Genomic DNA, 20,066 nt, shown 5'->3' with positions numbered 1-20,066 from the left:
AAGGAAATAAGAGAGGACACAAACAAATGGAGAAACATTCCATGCTCATGGATAGGAAGAATCAATATAGTGAAAATGTCCATAATACCCAAAGTAATTTATAGATTCAATGCTATTCCCATCAAGATACCACTGACTTTCTTCACAGAATTAGAAAAACAGTGCTTTAAATTTCATATGGAACCAAAAAAGAGCCCACATATCCAAGACAATCCTAAGAAAAAAGATCAAAGCTGGGGGCATCATGCTACCTGACTTCAAACTATACTACAAGGCTACAGTAACCAAAACAGCATGATATTGTTACCAAAACAGATATATAGACCAATGTAACAGAACAGAGTCCTCAGAAATAACACCACACATCTACAACCATCTGATCTCTGACAAGCCTGACAAAAGCAAGCAATGGGGAAAGGATTCCCTATTTAATAAATGGTGTTGGGAAAACTGGCTAGCCATACACAGAAAACTGAAACTGGACCCCCTTCTTTACACCTTATACAAAAATTAACTCAAGATGGATTAAAAACGTAAATGTAAGACCTAAAACCATAAAAACACTAGAAGAAAACCTAGGCAATACCATTCAGGACACAGGCATGGGCAAAGACTTCATGACTAAAACATCAAAAGCAATGGCAACAAAAGCCAAAATTGACAAATGGGATCTAATTAAACAGAAGAGTTTCTGCACAGCAAAAGAAACTATTATCAGAGTGAACAGGCAACCTACAGAATGGGAGAAAATTTTTGCAATGTCTCCATCTGACAAAGAGCTAATATCCAGAATCTACAAAGAACACAAACAAATTTACAAGAAAAAAGACAATCTCATCAAAAAGTGGGTGAAGGATATGAACAGACACTTCCCAAAAGAAGACATTTATGCAGCCAACAAACATGAAAAAAAGCTAATAATCACTGGTCATTAGAGAAATGCAAATCAAAACCACAATGAGATATTATCTCATGCCAGTTAGAATGGTGATCGTTAAAATGTCAGGAAACAACAGATGCTGGAGAAGATGTGGAGAAATAGGAACGCTTTTACACTGTTGGTGGAAGTATAAATTAGTTCAACCATTGTGGAAGACAGTGTGGTGATTCCTCAAGGATCCAGAACCAGAAATACCATTTGACCCAGCAATTCCATTAGTAGGTATATACCCAAAGGAGTATAAATCATTCTACTATAAAGACACGTGCACATGTGTGTTTATTGCGGCACTGTTCACAATAGCAAAGACTTGGAACCAACCCAAAAGCCCATCAATGATAGACTGGATAAAGAAAATGTGGCACATATACACCATGGAATACTATGTAGCCATAAAAAGGATGAGTTCATGTCCTTTGCAGCGACATGGATGAAGCAGGAAACCATCATTCTCAGCAAAGTAACACAAGAACAGAAAACCAAATACCGTATACTCTCACTCATAAGTGGGAACTGAACCGTGAGAACACATGGACACAGGGAGGGGAACATCACACACTGGGGCCTGTTGGGGAATGGGGGGCTAGGGGAGGGATAGCATTAGGAGGAATACCTAATGTAGATGACGTGTTGATGGGTGTAGCAAACCATCATGGCACGTGTATACCTGTGTAACAAACCTGCATGTTCTGCACATGTATTTCAGAGCTTAAAGTATAATAAAAGAATTTGCTGGGTGCAGTGGCTCACGTCTGTAATCCCAGCACTTTGTGAGGCCAAGGTGGGCAGATGACGAGGTCAGGAGTTTGAGACCAGCCTGATCAACAAGGTGAAACCCTGTCTCTACTAAAAATACAAAAATTAGCTGGGTGTGGTGGCAGGCACTTGTAATCCCAGCTACTCAGGAGGCTAAGGCAGGAGAACCATTTGAACCTGGGAGGTGGAGGCTGCAGTGAGCCGAGGTTGCAGCACCACACTCCAGCCTGGGTGACAGAGCGAGACTCCATCTCAAAAATAAATAAATAAATAATAAAGAAATAAATAAGATGTCACATAACATGTGATCATAACAGAGGTAGGTGTTTGACCTGGTACTCTTATTCTGATGAGCATCCATTGGCTTTGATACAAATTGTATTGTTAAAAATGATTTGAAAATTGAAAATTGTCTTGCTTGATTTCCCTACTATCTTTGAAGTATTTTCAGTTCAATACTTTTAAGTATTTTGGGGTTCAACAAATCAATAAGACATATGGATTATCTAGGGAGAATCTACTTGTTTCTCTAGGCCATTAAGCTGTTGGAAGCACATTAATTATTCATGATTTCTTCTGATTAACAAATTTGTATTATCTGAAATATATGTTCAGTACTATTCAATACTTTGTTAAAAGTTATATTATTTACTCCTAAAAAACAGAGTTGGGTACACAATTATTTCTTTTGTTAGCATTTTAGAGATATAAAAGGGTCTTATTTTTAATAAGAAAAGATTAACCATTGCACAAGGCATTCTAGAAAGGAGTGCTCATAATATCACATTTTAAATAATTGAAAAATGTATTTAAATATATGTTGCCCAAAGTAAGACATGACATCAACCATCTGTTATAATATAACATTGCATTTTCTTACATACTCTAAGTAAATATTATAGGGACTATTATGTAAAAAAATTTCCAAATTATTCTAATAGTTCTGTTCTTAAAACCATTAAAAATGTTATCTCTGTTTTTAATATTCAATATAACAAATACAATTTGGGAGCAATAGTTTAAAAAGTTTTATTATATATTTATATATTTTATTGATAATAATAACTTATGCATACTTTACTGTCTAGTATTGCAAGCTAAAAACTTTTAATACCAAACGTTACTGGAAAGAAGCAAAAAAAAATGTTAAAATTAACACTTTAATATCTTCTGATCTTCCATCTCTTAGACAACCTTTTGTCAAATTCTAGCATTCTCTTCCCTACTATCTTCAGATTTTGACTTTTCTTTTGTTCATATTGCAATACCTTACACCTGGAATAAATTATAAATACCTTTAATATGCATATTCCTTGCTACATAACAGGCTATAGCTACTAATGGGCTCAGAACATGATACCCCGAAATGTGGCACTTTGGCACTAAGAAGACTGCAGAAGCAGGGAAGTTGCCTTTACTTTCTCCTGCCTTTTACACTCTAAAGAATGTTTCATAAAGAATTTCAGGACCTACCTCACCTGAATGTAGGTCATAAGAACCTTCATACCACAGAGGTCCACCCCTATACCCAGAAAATAAAAAAATCTGAACAAAGAGGTCCTGGTAAGTTCTTCCAGTTTATTACAAATAGTTCATATCTACTTTTTGTCCAATCATACATCTACACAAACCGTTCATTCTTCATTAAACTTAAGCATAAAAATTACAATTTTTTCTGGTTCTTTGGGTCTTCATTTCTGAAGGCTCCTGTGTCCTGCAAAATTTAGTTAAATACATTATGCCATTTTTCTTGTTATCATTGTCTTATGTTGTAGGAGTGTCAGTTGTGAACCTTGTATGGGTGGGGAAAAAGATACTTCTTTTTCTCTCCTACAATACTCTGGATACCATGTTATATGAATGAATTGCTCATCTGACTTTCTTCCTCGTCTCTCTACTCAGCCTGAATCTCTGGGGAACCTAGTGTAAGAAGACAGATTTTTCCAGTATTTCAGGCTTTTTTTTTTTTTTTTTTTTTTTTTTTTGAGATGGAGTCTTGCTTTGTCACCAGGGCTGGAGTAAAATGTGGTGCAATCTTGGCTCACTACAACCTCCGCCTCCCAGGTTCAAGCGATTCTCCTGCCTCAGCCTCCTGAGTAGGCTGGTACTACAGGCCACGCGCCACACCACCACCCAGCTAATTTTTATTTTTATAGAGATGGGGTTTCACCATGTTGGCCAGGATGGTTTCAATCTCTTTACCTTGTGATCCGCCCGCCTCAGCCTTCCAAAGTGCTGGGATTATACGCATGAGCCACCGCACCCGGCCATATTTCAGGCTTTAAATGAAATGGAATATGTTTTTTTAAAAGTAAGTTTAACCAGAATTACATTTATTCATGGGAATTTTTTTACTTACACCCATTTGAAGACTAAGCTACATTTGAAATTGACATCATATTACATAAACATATACATACATGTACTTGTCTAACATAAAGTCTTCAATAAATATTTAGTGAATGAATGAATGTTATACTCAACATAAATGAATTTAGGTCATTTCCTGATGACTTTCAGGGGTCACAGGTGTGCTGGGTGCTTTCCTTGACACAACTTACCCTTATCCCTTTAGTTTAAATCTATATATTTAATTATTTTAAAAATAGAGTTTCATATTTCGAGTTTTATTTAACAAAACAGATTATCAAACTCATAAATGAAGCTTGTAAAACATTTTGGAATGACTTCACACATTTTGAGGAATGAAACAAAAAAGAAATGGATATTAAAACTCTCAAAAGACCAATCGACCATTTGTGTTTTGACATTATTAGCACCCAATTCAAACACAGAAAGGTTAAAATATAAATTATAAAACAATGGGGGACATTTGGACATCAAGTGGGTCTTGGATAATATTAAGCAATTATTGTTTGATATCCCATTAGGTACTGTAATGGTATTTTGGTTATTTATTAAAGTCGTTATTTTTACATGCAATATATTAACAGATGAGATGATATTTCTTAGACTTTCTTCAAAACAATCCTGTGTGTATCTGGGGAGTGAACACTTGGTATAGAGGGAAATATGATTCTTTGTTGATAGGTTTTGAAGTTGGATGATGGGTACATGGATGTTCATAACACCATTTTCTTTACTTTTGTATATATTTGAATTTTCAAAATAAAAGGTTTTTTAAATCATGCTAATAAAACTATCAGAGGAACTTTGAAAACACTGGATTCTTGAGATAAAGTGGCTTTCCAGAAAAAAAGTGGTATGAGATAAAACGCTCTCATACTTTAACTGATGTACTTTATTTAAATATCTTTACTATATATTATTGATTTCCTAGTTAGCTATGCCAATATGTTAGATGGTGGAATCATGACCTATAGCTAGCTGAGCATTTTAAATGTTACTGACTTTATTGACTGCATACTCTTCATAGATACTAATTTAGTCAGACAAGTTACAGAACTCCAATAACATAATAAACATGTTAAGTTCCTAGTGTATTAAATCTCTTCTGAAAATCTACCTTTTTGAGGATTTTGAGCATGGATTTCTAATAACTAAATGCCATAGTGTCAAATGTTGATTTGGTCAAAGATGCTGTTTTTGACTGGATCAAGCAAAACACTTCCCCAAATGCAGCAGCAGCACAATCTGTCATATTGCAATGAGAAAAAAAAATTGGCAAGGACTATAAAAGTTACTTAAGAAAGAACTTCACAAGGAGATGAAGTACAAATGGAAATGCCTCAGAAAGTAGAATGTAGGGCAAATTTCTAAGGAGATCACAAAGAAATAGCAAAAGCTTGTAGGAGTTGGGTCAAAAAAGCTCAGCAGGAAACAGGATGCCACATCTAAGAAACATGAAAGGAGACAGAAAAAAGAATTCTTTTACTATTTCAGGAACAAAAGAAAGCTAAATGACACACTTTGCTCCTTCAGTGAAGTGAAAAGGAAATCTAATGGTTCATGATAGTAAAAATGCACATGCAATTGGTAATTTAAAAAAATCCTCCTTAAAAGAAAGATAAAGTAGAATTACTAGAGCATTTATTGAGTGGTACAAAATTTAAGGCACAAGAAAATATTTAAAAAAGTAATCTAACATAACTTAGCCATTATGATGTGATTTATATGCAAAGATACCTAAAGAATTCACCATCCACATATAATGGAGCATTATGCAGCCAATAAAAGTATTATTAATAATAATAAAAGAAATTGTTAATAATATGATATTAAGTAATAAATGCCAAATCATGTTGTTGTCTGGAAGAGAATAATCAAATTGTTAACAGTAGTTATTGCTGATGATATTACTGGTGATTTTTATTTTTGTCATCTATTTTTTCATTTGTTGGATATTCTGCAATGGGAATTACTTCTATAATCAGGTATAATAATAAAAATATTATTCAAAGTACCTACTGTAGTCTCTAACGTTCAATTCCAAGTAGTCGATTTAAAGGACTCTTGTTAAGTTACCAATAATCACTGCTTTGATAAATCAAATGGATACTTGCTCTTATTTCCTGGCTCTGTGAAGCATTTGACAATTTTTTAATATTCCATGCTAAAATTCTCTGCTCCCTTGGCTTGGTAGTTCTAATTTAACCACACATCAGCTGTCACCTGGAAGACTGTAATGGCTGGCTGTCTTTACTACAAGCCATTCTGTCAATTACCACCAAGGCAATCCTGACCACATTACTCCATCGCTTTCGCTCCTTCAAAGACTTATCTTACAGAACACAGGGTGAGTTGCTCTGGATGCTTTCTGTTTATTAGTGACTCAGTGAAAAGAAAAGGACCATTTTGGGTCCAGGGATTGTAAATTGTGTCCTCAAATCTCTATTTCTTGCTTCTGTTCTTTCTTAGGTAGTTGTATCTCATAAGCAAGAGAGCTTCCTCTTAGTAACAGGGATGAGAGGGCAGGGCCATAGATAATTCCAGGCTTATATTATCCCACCTAGCAACCCCAAAGCTAAGGGAGATACTCTCTCTCCCAGCCTCCATGTATGAAATCCAAGGGAAAGTCTCTGGTTGACTAACAATACCACACCTAATTGCTAAGGCCAAGAAAGTGGGCCTGGGTCATAGGTCCAATCTGAACACAGAGGTATTGTACTATGATTGGTAGCCTGATCAGAACTACAGCATTTGGAAGGCCCAAGGGTAAGTGCTTCAAAGGAAATCAGGGATAATTAGTAAGAGAAAAGAGTAAGGAATATTGGAAAGATGAAAAACCAAATATCCTTTATAACAAGTAATATTCAATCTCCTTAGCCCAGCACTCAGAATTTCTTGGATTGGCCTCTGCTCATGTTTCTTGCCTCATCTTTTGCCATGCCCTCCCAAGAACTCCAGTCTCTGACTGTGCTGAACACTTGAATCTTTTCTGAATAGGCAGTGCTAGGTAGAACAGTGGACCCCAAAGATGTTCATGCCTTAATCCTACGAGCCTATAAACATGTTAACTTGCAAGACAAAAGGTACACTGCAGATGTGATTAAGATTAAGGACTTTGAAATGGAAAGATTATCCTGGTTTACCTAGGTGGGCCCAATCTAATCACATGAGTTCTCAAAAGCAGATAATCTTTTCCAGATTCAGAGAACCAGAAATATGGCAGTGTGAAAAGAACTCAATCCACCATTGCTGGCTTTAAAAATGGAGGAAGAGGCTACAAATCAAGAAATGTGGGTGGCTTTTAGAAGCTGGAAAATAAAAGAAAATGGATTTTTTTCTGAGAGCCTACAGAAAGTAATGCAATCCTGTTGGTATTTTGATTTTAGCTCAATGAGACTTGTGTCTCACTTTGGATCTATTACAGAACTGAAAGATAATAAATTTTTATTGTTTAAGCTTCCAAGTCTATGGTAATTTGTCACAGCAATAAGAAAAATTATATAGGACATTCCATATCATGCTTTCTTGATTTTGTACTTTCTGGTCATTTCATGTAAAATATCCATCTTCCGCATTGATGCACCCTGCTCAATCCCAGCCCACTTGGTGAACTCCCTACCCTTATTCAAACTATAACTCAGGTTTCACTACCTCTCTAAAGCCTTCCTTAGCATCATTCCTAGGAATATGTTAAGTACTTTTTTCTTATGGTCACACAGCACTCTGCATTTTTCCACTATAGTATTTAAAATGCTGTATGAAATTTGTCTCAGACTGTAAATTTATTTTAGGCCAGGGACTATATCCTATTCCTCAATGTATATCACAGGTAAAGCAATGTTGAGCACATAGTAAATTTTAATAACTGCTTGTGTATGCATGAAAAATCATTGCACTGGTTACTCACTTTGAGATTTACATAGGAATGAGAAAGAGTTGAAAACTGAAAAAGGTCCAGCATATTTTAAAAGAGAACATGAATATAGCACTAGGGATTTAACTTCTACTGCCACAAAAATGTTGGAAATCAAGAAGTAGTAGGTCAATTTTCAAATACCTTGAGGATAGCAGGTACATTTTTATTATGAGCAAATCTTGTCTAAATTAGTTGTCTAGTCTAAACTCTTCCTCCTATGTCAGTAACTGAACTGATAAATTTGGGAGTAAGAAATTGGTTGTAATCAATCTTTCTTGATGTGACAAGGCTTTAGATTGAATTCTAAATATCAATGAACTTGGAAAATGTGGTCTCTTCTCTAACAGCATTAATTAATAACATCTAATATTATCAACTAGAATCTGGCCAATACATTTACACAGAATCAGCCTGCAAGAGGGTCCTCAAATGATTCTTGGCTTCTCATATTCACTCCCTTATGTAGTCCCTCCCAATACTGAATAGGGCTAACCTATGTGGCCAATGGGATTTTGAAAAAGTAACAATGTATGATTTCTGAAGATAGATCTTAAATGAATTGCTGGTTCCACCTTACTTTTTTGAATTGAATTGCTCCTTGTAGGGGATGATAGCTGCCATGTTGTGACAACACTCAGGGGCCCATTAGAGAAAAACTAAGGTCTTCCAGCAAAAGCTAGTACCAAATTGCCAGCTGTTTAAGTGAGCCACTTTCAAAGCAGATTCCCTAGCCCCAGTCAAACTTTCAGATGACTGCATCCCTGGCCAATTTTTTGACTACAACCTCATAAGAGACCTCAAAAATAATTACTTAGCTGATTCACTCTCAAATTCCTGACCTGCAGAAACTGTGAGAGATAAATAAAAGTCTGTTACTGTCTTAAGCCATGAAGTTTTAGATAATTAATTTTAGATAACATGCAGCATTAGATAACTAGTATTCTGCCTACAGAATAAAATAGACAAAAGTCACTATAAACTATTTCCTGTGTTGTTAGCTACGGGTTTTTTTTAAAAAAACAATTATTATCCTTTCACTTTCAGCCCTAGTCTTCCAAACCAATAAACTAGAGAGTCTTAGAAGGAAGATAACTTTAGGGCACATCTGCTCCTTTTAGATTTTATACTAAAAACAAAATAAAGAGCCAGTCTTATTACTCTACTGCCAATTCTTGGTAATAAGTGACATTTCCTCCTCCCTTGTGTCTGTATTTTTTTTCTACTATTGAGGCACCTGAAATTGGATGATGAGATTTCCAATGTGCCCTCAGAAAATGAGAAAGACATGACACACTGTAACTCTCCTCCTTATAAGGCTCAGGAAAGAAATATACCTTTTTGGGCCTCTCTATTTTCCTGACAGAAAAAGAGAGATAGAAGGTAGAAAAGCCACCTGCCATCTTTCAGCTATGATATTCCCGAGGCTTATCATATTTTTCCTATTTTAGAGAGTCTGTAGAGGGACACGTACTCAGTGTGTTATATTTGTTCCTTTATGTGTGACCATCACAGAACAAATGTCTTGATGTCATCTCATCAAAAGCATCAGAGTTGCTTGGAGCAGGGAGACTAGAGGGGGAAGGAGGAAGAGAGTGATGATGAAAAAGGGCAAAGGAAGAACAGGAGAGGGCCAATTGTGTGGAAGCAGCAAACAGCCTGACTTGTTCAGGCACAGGCCAGAACTGCCCCTAGGCTATTGAGTTAACACAGATACACTCTGGTTAATGCCCTTAAGAAGATGAATTAGCCGGGCGCGGTGGCTCAAGCCTGTAATCCCAGCACTTTGGGAGGCGAGACGGGCAGATCACGAGGTCAGGAGATCGAGACCATCCTGGCTAACACGGTGAAACCCTGTCTCTACTAAAATACAAAACTAGCCGGGCAAGGTGGTGGGCGCCTGTAGTCCCAGCTACTCGGGAGGCTGAGGCAGGAGAATGGCGTAAACCCAGGAGGCGGAGCTTGCAGTGAGCTGAGATCTGGCCACTGCACTCCAGTCCGGGCGACAGAGCGAGACTCCGCCTCAAAAAAAAAAAAAAAGAAAAAAAAAGAAGATGAATTAAATGAAACATTTCAGTTCTAATGAAAGTGGTTCCCGCAAAAGGAAAGATGGGGCACAACTAGAAGAAAAATGCTTGCATTCTAGTTTAATTCAGTCTCTTCAGAGAAGGTAACATATTACAGTTGAACTGCATCATAAGGTAAATTTCAAATCAGATAAAATATTTATGATTTTGAGAAAACATTTCACCTGAATCTATAAATCTATAAATACCTAGCTTAAGGCTTACTGCCACCATTGTTTACAAGTTAATTAGCGCATTTTGCAGCCTTGCCATAAATCTGCTTCCATTTAGATAGAATGGCTAGATGGTTGTCTTTAGCATCCTGAAATTTAATAGTAGAACAATGTAGCAGATTCTAGTCTTTCTAAGCAGGAATGACAAAATTGCTTCAAATTATTATTTTTTTGTCATCATATGACTGGTAACATGTCATTGACACTTAAATTTTATGAGTGTCTACTTATCAGGCTACAGAAATAATTGTGTTCTCCATTGCTTTATGCATAGGTGGGGAAGCTAGTGACCACTGCAGGGGTGGTTTCAGAAGTGAACGGGGTATAGCCAAAACCTGGTGTTATCTCCTTAGCTTGTCTAAATTCAGGAAAGTCACTGGATACTAAAAACGAACCAATTTTACTATAAGAGAGTGAAGATTCTAGGCAGTTCTTAGAAATAGGTAATAAATCTAAGCTCCACAAGGGCAGAAATCTTTGCTCTTTTTCTTTCCTATGCACTCGACAAGAATTTCTTGACTGTATGAAGGAGCCAGGGAATGCTCAGAAGAATCTGTGATTCATCAAAAGGTAAGAGGCACTGCTCAATAAGGAAATTGAGTGGTGACTGCCTCTCTATGGAGTGCCATTTGAGAAGACATCTGAAAGAAAGTGGAGCCACAGGGCTACCTGGAGGAAGCATGTCTCAGGCAGTGGGAACAGCAGGTTAATGGCCCTGGTGTGGCAGTGAGTTTGACATGTTCAAAGAGCAATAAGGAGGCCTTTGACATGCAACAGAGTAAGGGAAGAGAGAGTGGCAGGAAATAAGCAAGAGAGGCAGGTGGGGGCCCGATCATGCAGGATGTAGGAGATCATCATAAGAATGCAGGATTTTATTCTGAATGATAGGAAGGTGTCATTGATTAAAGAATGTGGTCAGGCCAGCAGAATAAGTATTAATAGTCCATGACAGTGACAGACTGTCTTTGAAAAACATTATTTCCTAAGTGGAAAAAAAAAAAAAAAAACAACCGTAGAAACTGAAGATACAGTCAAGTATCCTATCAGTACTGAATAAATACTCTTAACTAACTGGTAGGTGGATGTGTTTGAAAATGATTACTAAGGAACATACTGTGTTATTATTCAGGATATCATGATGGGTACAGATTTAGTTCTTTAAAGAAAGCTTCTTATATCTGAAGCAGTTGAATAAATTTATTATAATTTCCAGAGACCCAGTCCTTAAGCATGGAGTTATTTAAGTGTAATGCCAACACGCTCCTGTCTTGGTTTAGGTGATCTTTCAGGTGTGCAGGCAATTTGCATGATAAATTTTGCATGTATACATCTCCTCTCTCCTTTGCTGCAAAGGAAGCCAAGTAGTAAACAGTCTTTCTTAGTAAATGTTTTGCTGAAAGAAAACACATATTTATAAGTCAAATCACGTGAGATGTTTGATAAGGAGAGGATGATAGGAAGGTTTATTTTACAGTTTATGCTGAAAATTTTACTGGGAGGAAATAACTAGGCTAGTTATTTCCAGTTACACAATAAGCAGTTACTTTTTAAGAGCTACTGTGTAAAATAAACACTGCTAAGTGGTTGTAATATTTGACTTCATTCATTCATTCATTCATTCATTCATTTATATTAACATCAATTATATAAGTACCATGTACCAGGCACTCTGCTAGGAGCCAAAAATAAAAGAAAAATTTTAATTACAGCTACAAATAATCCACAGTCTAGTAAGAACTCAATAGAGTACACTGGCTTCTTCTATTTCCAAATAAAAATAGGGTCAGCATATGTCTTCACACTATGACAACTGGCAATAGACTGTTAAACTTCGGCTTCTCTTTATATTTCCTCTTCTCCCCTTCTGCTGTGACTTTGCTTGTAATCAATAGGACTATTAGCATAACTGGATATATCAGCTAATAATCCAACAGGATAAATGCATAATTCTTAGAATCAGTTTAGATGATTGCCCGCAGTTCCCTTCTATTTTTCCTCTGAAAATGCTGTAAAGTTCACTCCAGTGACCTGCTGTCCATAAACCCTTTGTGGCTGTTCAGATGTTTACACACGTTGGCTACTTCACAGAAAGTCCTATCTCTCCATTAAAAGAGAAAGTATATGTGGCTGAAATGATGGTTAGTTCTCATTGCAGTACTTGGAAGTCAAGCAGTTAGTTTACTGTTGCTTTTGTAACTTGGAGGCATTCCATTCTATACTGAACACTTCTTTGGAAGTTCTCATCTTTCTAACACATTGTTAGATTAAAATAGTAATGGAAAAGTAATAATCTCTCCAGCCTACAAACAGCTCTTATGCCACTACATGTCTATAGTATTGATATAACATTTTTATAACATTTCTGTTTCAGTTATCTATTGCTGTATAACAACCAACCTAAATCAACAAACACTTTATTTCCTCGTGATATTACAATATGGGCTAGGCTCAGCCAAGTGCTTCTTCTGTTAGTCTTGTCTGAGGTTACTGGTGTGGTTGTATACCACCAGTCATGCCACTGGGGGACACTAGGGCATCTGTATTTGTCCCTATTCCTGTAGTCTCAGGCTTCTCCCTCTCCAAGTGTCCTACACCCTCTCCACACTCTCTCTCTGCAACTTAGATGAGCCTCAGACCTCTCAAGAGATCCAGGACTTGTTAAAGCTTAGCCTCAGAATTAAAACACATTACTTCCACCACTTTCTATTGTGAAAGCAAGTCACGGAGCTAGCCTAGATTCAAGGTGAGGAAACCACACAGGAATGTGAATACTTACAGGCATGGTTCAGTGGAGGTCTCTAATGTAACAACTACACCTACCTTGACTCGAATAATCTGTAAATCTGCATTAGATCTTTAGGTTGATGAAGAGCTTCAGGAGGGTAGGGTGAGCTCCTTAGCAAGGGGAGGGGATACTAGTCCTCAATGATCAGAGTCCTACCTCTTTTGCATCGCATGGTTCCAACAACACTTCATTTCTAGAAGTCGCCTTACCCTTACTCATCCTGGCCCCTTTGTCTGGGACAGCTTTTCCACTTTCTGACACCTAATGAAGTCTTTCCTCTCAAAACTTCAAGCTCAGGCTTCATCTCCTGCCGGAAGCCTTTCCTGATGCTTTCAGGTTCTGTTAAGACCTGCTTCTGAGATTCTAAAATATATCCTGTGTTTATCTCTTTCACAGAACTTATTATATTGTAGTAAAATGTCTGGGAATTTGTTTTATGAGTTTGTTTCACCAGCTAGACTGTTTACAATCTGAAGTCAGAGCTGAGTCTTATTAATGTGATTTTGTCATTGTGTAATGTGCCCAATAATAATATGTTAAAATGGAACTGGAACAGGAGAAGTGTATGTTGTATAATCTGATGTCACCCAAATCCAGCATAATTCAATGCATATATTAGTGCTTAATAAATATTGGATGGTTGGTTGAATATATAAATCTATTTCTCTTAGTCACTACATAAGAGATATAAACTCTTATTTTAGCAACCTGGTAAATTTTCAGCAAGCTTCACAAACATTTCAATTCCTAGCTAGGAAAGAAGCACTATGCCTTGGGCATAACTTTTCAAGTAATATCAATGTTTAGTAGCATCAACCTTTCAGGCAGGCGTAAATATCTAAAAATAAAAATTCATATCCTTCTGAAATGCTGGCTAAAATTCTGAAGGAATGTATTCATGCTCTGAAACACAAAACTGTTCTCTTGCTTCTATAAAACAGAACAAAACCTGTGGGAAACCAAATTACTTTGCTAAGTGTGACAAATCCAAACTGTTACAGAGCAAGAGATAACATAAATTAATGGGTCTTGGAGGCAAACACCAGGAGTTATTTTGAGGTGAGTGAAATCCAGTCTCCATCCTAAAACCTCTCTGTGTTTCCATAGATCAAGTTTTAGTTTTATGCTTTTAGAAAATTATTTATGCGCAATAATTACAGCCACCTGAATGCCCTAAATAAATGTAGCCCAGTAAATGCAGGTGTGTGCCTCAGTGGTACCCTATTGCTTTCAAGTACTTTGTGGTGGGCTGCATGTCTGTATTTGGCAATTCCCCCCTAAAACCTAAAGGCAGAGATGCTGGAAGGGTTTGCATTACCAGGTGACACAGTACTTGACTTTGATAAGCCGTTGCTAAGGCAATGAAACTAAATAAACATACTCTACAATTACCATCTTTTTCCTTTTGTCAGAAGTGTTTCTAAGATGTATAGTGGCAAGAACTCCTGTTAGGAGGTAGAAGAGTTGGTTTCTACATATGGCTTTGCAACTCCTTAGCTGTGTGACTCTAGGCAAGTCACCTGACCCCTATGGATTTATAAGATTCCTCACTGATAAAATATCACTAGATAACAAATAGGGGTGTTAGAAAAAAAAAATCACTAGAGAGAGAAAATTTCCTTCTAGATCTCTGTTGTGTTTTTTTCCCTCTAAGACTACTTGATTTTCCACAGTTCGTAGCTCTAGTACCTTATTGAGCTGAGTGTCTTTAGAACTGTATTATTTTATACTATGCTTACAACCCTGGTTACTAGGAGTATCTGATAGATACCTTCGGCTAAACATTGCCCAGTCCCTCAGTCTTGGCTCCTGAAGTAACAGTGTATGAAAAGCTGGACTAAAAGTCAGGAGGTCACAGACTAATTGCTTAAATTATCTGGTTTTCAGTTTCCTCATCTATCAAATAAAGAAGTTGGGCTTGATCCAAAAGTCCTTCCGGCTGTAACAGTTTCTCATGTGAGTCTTAGGACCTATATCCCCTCATGTTATGAAGTGAGTAACTGAAGCCCTGAGAGACTATGTATGTGTGATTTGTCTGAGGCTTCACAGCTGGCTAGTGGGGAACCTTCTAATAGACACAAGAGAATCTCAAAATGTTAGATCCTATTAGTCTCGGGGGATCCATCAGCATCTTGGTCCCCCAGGATCAGCTGGGGCCCTCAGGACTTTCAAAGCTCAGTTAAGTAGTTGATATGTCTGTAATTCTAGTTTCTAGAATGCATTACTCTTATTTCTGGAAATCTATCCAACAACAATAACAGAATAAAACCACAACTGTGGATGCTAATTGAATACTTACTACCTGCCAGGCACTTTAAGTAAGTACATTACATACATTATTTTTTTGAATCCTCACATGAATCCTATGAAGTAGGATTGCTCTCCTCGTTTTATAGATGAAGACCAAAGAAATTAACTACTTTGCCAGGTTCACATCACTAGCAGCAGTGTTAGTGGCAAAGTTGTATTCAGTTCACTCTGACTATAAAGACTACCACATTGCCTCCTATGAGTTGTCAAAGGTTACAATTCTATCCCCTCCATATTCTTTCTCCTTCTATATTGAGTATCATCAAAGAGTGAAGTTTTGCTCCTTTGAGCTCCTAAAGCCTTATTGAGGGTAGCCTGTGCAAGTCTGTCACACTGTCTTATATAATTTTTATTTGGATTCAAGCCATTTTCCTAAATTAACCCTTGATTTTCTTGAGGGCAGTAAAGTTGTCTTAGGTTCTTTTCACACAGTAAGTGTTTAGAAATGTTTGTGGTTGAAACGAGTAACCCTTCTGGATTATGTTTACCCCAAAGGAGAGGTATTATTTTATTTTAATCAGTGTTAAAGATAATGTATAGGAGGCCATTGGATACCACTGAGCTCTTGTACCAGGCCCAAAAAAAAACAAACCAAAATGGAGTCACTCATGCTAAGGTTCCACATCACCAAGCAAAATCTAAGTTGTTTTTCTGACCTTCCAAGAAACCAAGAGAGTGTGAGATAATGGCCAAATCTCTAAACAAGCCAGTTTTAGCTGGCAGGATTAGGAATTCCCCTTTGCTTTATCCTTTTTAAGGAAAGTAACATTTAAACAATCAGTCTGCTTTTTGTTTTCTATTTCTGCTTTCCTCAGCCCTTTTCTGTCTATAAACCAATCTCCTCTTGCTCACCTCATCAGAATGGTCATTTTATTTTAGAGAATGAGGGGTTGCCTGATTCCAGAACTGCAAATAAAAGATTATTAAGATCTTTATACTATTTTTTTTTTTTCAATTTATCTTTTGACAGTTCTGGCAACCAACAAAGGGACCCATATGACACTGCTGATGAATCCCAAGATCCCTTGGAGAATGCAGGAGAGACGTTACTGAGCGCTTTTCAGGTCCCCTGTCTTCTTCATGGAGCCCCAAGTGTTCTAAGTCTGTTCCTCTCAGGTTGGACTCTGGTCTTTCTGCACTGAATCTCTGGAACTTATCAGCTTTCATTTGGGGGTTACTTTGTGCTGTAAGAGAGCATTTGACCTTGAGGTGCCAAGGGTTAGTCTGTGCTGTGAGAAGGTGCTTGACCTTTGGGTTTGTGCTGGCTGATGAGTCGCTGGCAGGAGTTGCAGTTTTAAAGGTGACTGACAACAATTGCAGTAAGTGGTTATTACCACAGGGAGCCAGAACTTCAGCTTTCAAAATTCGTAGGTATTTGGTTTCTATCTTCTTAACTGCTTTTTCTTGAGCACTTAGTTGAGGCATGCCTCAGGTGTCTGGCAGGGTCAGGCAGAAACTGGAAAAGTATTGGCTAAGTTGGTCAAAGGCATCTCAGTGCCAAAGCCACAATTTGATCACTGGGCATGGTTTGGGCACTTGAGAGCTATTAGAGCAACCCACCACCAAAAAATAAGACTACCATGAAAGGGTAAGCTGCATGTAAAATAGGATAGCACCTACCAGCCTCTAGAAAAATGTCCGTGCAACAAGGTACGCTGTGAAAGCATTACATAACCCAATCTTGTGGCGCTTCCCTCTTAGGCTTTGATTTAGACTGTGAGAGACTCAAGATTCAGTGTAAAGATAGTTATTAATTTATTAAAAAACCGAGCACTCCACCTGTCAGTCACACTTGCCTTTTAAACTTTATTAGGCCCCAGGAGCTGCAAATACTTACAAAAATGGCTAAATCTTACTAAAGATACTTTAGAATGACAATGGCCATTCTATAGAATGTTTCAGATGAACAACACTGCATTTAAGATGTGCATTTATAAATGAGGGTTCTCAAATTAGGCCAAACCCAAGAATACCTGTGGATGTGCAGAAGTTTCTACAAAGATTTCAAAAAAAAAATTTAATGGCCTCTTTTCAAAGATTGTTTTACAAAAATCAAGTGAAAAGTTTAATGACTAATTGATAAGAAAAACTAAATCTACTATCCTTTTCATTTAGTTACTCTTCCACCCTGAAGGTAAAAAGAAAGCTAAAGTGGTTTCTAAATGTTAGGATCTCAGGTCAAGCAGGTTTACTTCTTTTGTAGAGCTATCCATGCTGAGTCCAGGCACAGAGAATGTTTTTTTTGCCCCATTCTCTAATGGGCTCCACCCTGGGGTCAGTAACATAGTTAAGAAACAAGCTAAATTGAAAATATAGACTATTGAACTAGATCAGTCTCTGAAGTACAACCTTCTGGCATTTAGCTGGCTATTTTGAAACTTTTTGCAAAAAATTTACATCTATAAAGAAAAATCACTAGAAATTCTTAAAGTGGTGGTTCTTAAAGCCTGACCTTTGACCATTTTGTCTTAACTGGGCTTCCCACCTAAACCATTCTTTGTCTAGGATGAATGGACTCTTAGAAGAATGATGGTTATGACAAGGTCTGTCTGGGTTTGTAGATTTCCTCTCCTGTGATAAACGTTAATCTTCCTTGGTTGTTGGATCTGTCTTTAGGCAAATAAGGAAGAACATTCAGAAAACCCTGCCTTGCACTGTGCTATTCTTCAAGTGCCTTCAGTTCAAAGTAATCAATTTGCCAAAGTGACATATTTTGGGGTGCGATTTTCTGAACTACTTTAATGGCTGTGTAGTTTAAGAAGCAATTCGAGCATAAATGTTAAGAATGAGTAAATTTACATAAATGTAAATGGTATAAAAGTTTATAGCTGAACTTGTCATAGTTTAAAAAGTCTTTTTCAGTAACTTTAAATGTTAAAGTCATGTTAAATTAAGTAATAGATTATGAAATATCAAAGTCATTCTTAGCAAAACTAAAGTATTAAAATATTAATTGCTGAATATAAGTTTAAAATGTATACTCTTTGATATCTTGTTTTTATATAGTATAGAAGAGCTCAATATATTTAAGTCTGTTAGTAAACCTGAAAAAATTGTTCTATGAGGGACCACATGTTTCTAGAAATTATAAAATTTGTATTCATAAAATGTTTTTGACAGACAGCTCAAAATTGCTTGCTTCTTAAGATTCCACTGGAAGTTAAAGTTACTGAGGGTTAAAAATTCTAATTAGGCCGGGCGCGGTGGCTCAAGCCTGTAATCCCAGCACTTTGGGAGGCCGAGACGGGCGGATCACGAGGTCAGGAGATTGAGACCATCCTGGCGAACACGGTGAAACCCCGTCTCTACTAAAAAAATACAAAAAACTAGCCGGGCGAGGTGGTGGGCGCCTGTAGTCCCAGCTACTTGGGAGGCTGAGGCAGGAGAATGGCGTAAACCCGGGAGGCAGAGCTTGCAGTGAGCTGAGATCCGGCCACTGCGCTCCAGCCTGAGTGACAGAGCGAGACTCTGTCTCAAAAGAAAAAAAAAAAAAAATTCTAATTAATATGTGAAAGCTAAAACTAGAAATAATAAAGGAAATAACTCCAAATATGAGAAAATTAGTAATATTTTACTAAATGAAGCTATGAGGTATGAAAGATGTGTTTTGTTAAGGAAGAAAGAGAGTACTTTTCTCCTAAATAGAATGACTAGTTTTCCAAAATAGAAAAGTATTGAAAAAACAATGGAATGAGTAAGAAATTTGTAGACAGTTTGTTGAAGATGAATCTTGTGAAAGGAACTTTATAAGGGTGATCAAGCTAACTAAAATTAGAAAAAATATTATCTACATTTTTCTAAGAATTGAGTATTAATATCAAAAGTATACTGATATAAAACTATAATTTGGTCTCCTGTGTTAAAACCATGAGGTTTTCTTGAATTATTAATCTGTTCTTAATAGGAAATAGTAAAAAGTTTTTCTTTTTTTTTTTAGGTAACTGGTCTAGAAAGCAAAGAGTCTGTATTTTATCGACATGATTCTGTGTGCTTCTTATTGTCTTTATTAGGTCTTTGATGACTGAGAAAACCGAATCCTCTCTATTAAAGAGGTAAGATTTTTTCCTACAACTAGGTAACTTACTGTATTTGTCTTTAGAGTCTTTTAATTATTACTCTGGTTAAATTAACGACATTACTTCACAGTGATCTGTGATCCTATTTTGATCAAATGTTTTAAATTGTTTGACATTTCTTATAAACTTTCTAAAATAAACTAAATTAAGTCTTCTTGACCTTGAATTAACTTTGGGAAAACCTCAAAGGACGTGTCTCACACTTTTTAAAAGACAGATATTAAACTAGTTAGGCTTATTTCGTATGTTAAATTATATAGTGAGTGTTCCAACAGTTGTATGTAATTCCTAGAAATATATCAGTCCTAATTCTGGTTATTGTGCTAAAATGTTGTATGCTATGGGACGGTGAATATATAAGTTTGTGATAACTTTAAGGTCATACCATCGGACTGGGTGAGAATTTCCAGAACTCTGGTAAAGAAACTGGTGGCTTCATGAAACTGCCAACCAAGATCAAGTAGAGCAAGATTTACTTACACAAGACTGAAAAACTGATAAAGAAGAGTTATGGTTTTTTATGGCTTTTAATTTGAAACATTGCTCATTGTTTTAATGTTTTGTTTTACAGATTTAAGCAAAGCTTTTTTTTTTTTTTTTTTTTTTTTTTTTTTTTT

General features: G+C 36.6%; 1 protein-coding gene across 1 annotated transcript in view; it reads right to left on the bottom strand.

The window, feature by feature from the left end:
* Positions 1–20,066, bottom strand: part of LOC108543476 (ankyrin repeat and sterile alpha motif domain-containing protein 1B-like) — a 520,103-nt gene that overhangs the window by 463,886 nt on the left and 36,151 nt on the right.

The sequence above is a fragment of the Rhinopithecus bieti genome, unplaced genomic scaffold (assembly GCF_001698545.2).
Source record: "Rhinopithecus bieti isolate Rb0 unplaced genomic scaffold, ASM169854v2 scaffold_23405, whole genome shotgun sequence".
In the NCBI taxonomy this organism is placed as follows: Eukaryota; Metazoa; Chordata; class Mammalia; order Primates; family Cercopithecidae; genus Rhinopithecus; species Rhinopithecus bieti.
This window is presented reverse-complemented; position numbering and strand designations above follow the sequence as displayed.